Source organism: Sprattus sprattus (genome assembly GCF_963457725.1).
Source record: "Sprattus sprattus genome assembly, chromosome: 20".
In the NCBI taxonomy this organism is placed as follows: Eukaryota; Metazoa; Chordata; class Actinopteri; order Clupeiformes; family Clupeidae; genus Sprattus; species Sprattus sprattus.
Genome location: NC_137918.1, coordinates 17593649 through 17596452, shown reverse-complemented (window position 1 = coordinate 17596452; position 2804 = coordinate 17593649).

Here is a 2804-nt window from a genome sequence, read left to right as displayed (position 1 = left end):
CAGGACACTTTTTAGATGTTCTTCCTTAACAACAAGAGAATGTCATGCATGTTTTTCCTGAATGTAATAAAAGGAAAATACTCCATACTGTAAATACAATGTCATCTCACTGACTATTATCCTTGCCCTGCCATGCATACTACATGAACTGAAAGCAAATACATTGAAGAAATGTTGTATTCCATTACACCTAATATCACAACACAGAAGAGTAGGTACAATAAGATTGGCATACTATGCATGCCCTACGTACATTTTACTCATAAATCATTATGAAATAATCATGCAGTGAATAGGTAAATTCAGTAATTTTCCCTCGGGATTAAAAGAGTATCTATCTATCTATCTATCTATCTATCTATCTATCTATCTATCTATCTATCTATCTATCTATCTATCTAATACGTTTTGGTAACTGCAGGTGAGTTTAAGCTGCTTATCACGTAGTTCATGAATGGGTAATACCCATTTAAGATGTATGACGCCCGTCATTGTAAAAATCCTTAGCGATTGCTATACACAAGCTAGCTCCGGGGTATCACACACTAGCTGCTTAAAAGCACACCACACTTTGCCAAATTACATCCAAACTAACTGCTGTACACGTAAGCATAGGTCACACACACACACACACACACACACACACACACACACACACACACACACACACACACACACACACACACACACACACATACACACACAAACACACACGCACACACACACACACACACACACACACACACACACACACACACACACACACACACACACACACACACACACACACACACACACACACACAACTAAGCATAGGTCACACAGGCTAAGGGTTCTTACAGCCAACAGAGAAAATCAGCACACTGACCACATTGTCAGCTAGTGTGTTGCTGCACCAGATGGCTTTGAGGTCTTACTCACTAATGTTTAAAAAGTTATTGTTCGCGAGAATTATAGATACACATACACATGTATCCCAAACGCAACAATGCTAACATCCTTCCAGTCCCGTCGCTAACCCCCACACTGAATGGGCAAGTAACAAATTATTTGTTTAAATACTTACATCTCCCTTTCATACCGGGACATTGCCTTCGAATATTAATTAAATCCGTCTTCTGAGGCTGGAACATCATGTAGAGATCTGTGCAGCCCACCACAGGCCACCACAGCACATTTTTGCTTCATGCTGCTAGCTAGCTATTCAAAGAGTGTCCTAGCTTTGGAATAACGGCATGAAGCGCTCTGGCAAATGTTTTATATGTAATCAAAATAACATGATTGTATCTTCATTGTTTATTTAACGTAGCGTTAAGATTAAGCTGGTAGGTTAGCTATGTCAAGCTAGCGTGCCTTGTTCTGTCCAGTTTTACAATTACATTCGTTTTTCATGTCCCATGTTTCCCTTTTTTCACGTTTACAATTAAATAAAAAAACAAAATATGTAAAGATATAACATATTGTCTTTATTGGTTTGGCTTAATGGTATTTTACTTTGTAAATAATCCCTGGTAGATAACTTGTCATCTGCAGAATTGTAAGATAGAGTGTGAACATATTACAGATGGTAGGCACAATAAGTACACCAACCTTTCCAATTAACAAATGTTGTTGATTATAATTATTACTAGTAGTGACATCTGTAGAGGCATTTATAACCAGTAGCTATTTCTTTATCAAAATGACACAGCCTAGACATTGAGAGACAATTGAGTGAGTACTTTTACTTTTAATATTTAAAGTACGTATAAAAGTAAGTACTTTTTACTTTTACTTAAGTAGGATTGTTGATATAGTACTTTAACTTTTACTAAATTATATTTTACTGGGTACTTTTACTTACTAAACTTTAGGTACTAAACTTCAGTACTTCCTCCACCACTGGTGAGTGTGTTTTGGAGAGTGTGTGAATGTGTTTGGGGAGTGTGTGTTTTGGAGAGTTTGTGAGTGTGTTTGCTGGTAGTGTGTGTGTGAGTGTGTTTGCTGGTAGTGTGTGTGTGAGTGTGTCTGGTGGTAGTGTGTGTGTGAGTGTGTCTGGTGGTAGTGTGTGCGTGTGTTTGGAGAATGTGTTTGAAGAGTGTGTGAGTGTGTTTGGCGAGAGTGTGTTTTGGAGAGTTTGTGAGTGTGTTTGCTGGTAGTGTGTGTGTGTGTGTTTGGTGGTAGTGTGTGTGAGGGTGTTTGGTGGAAGTGAGTATGTTTGGTGCTAGTGTGTGTGTTTGGTGGTAGTGTATGTGTGCGTGTGTGTGTGTTTGGTGGTAGTGTGTGTGAGTGTGTTTGGTGGAAGTGTGTGTATTTGGTGGTAGTGTGTGTGTTTAGTGGTAGTATGTGTCTGTGTGTGTGTGTGTGTGTGTGTGTGTGTGTGTGTGTGTGTGTGTGTGTGTGTGTGTCTGTGTGTGTGGTGGACTGACTATAGTAGGGCCAGGGAAACTGGAGAAGGTAAAGATGGCAATGAAGCGTGTGAGATTTGAGGTGTGTGTGTGTGTGTGTGTGTGTGTGTGTGTGTGTGTGTGTATGTGTCATCTCACGTGTGAGCTTTGCTGGAATAATATTGATCATCAATTCACACCTCAAGCATGCGGGGCATCCTGGTCTGTAAATATACACACACAAACACACACACACACACACACACACACACACACACACACACACACACACACACACACACACACACAGACACACACACACACACACACACCCCACACCACCCCTGCCACACACACTCACACTCACTCACACACACACTCTTCTATCCCCTAAACCCTGTTGCTGATGTAACCTCCGTCCTGGAGTGCAGTAGGCTT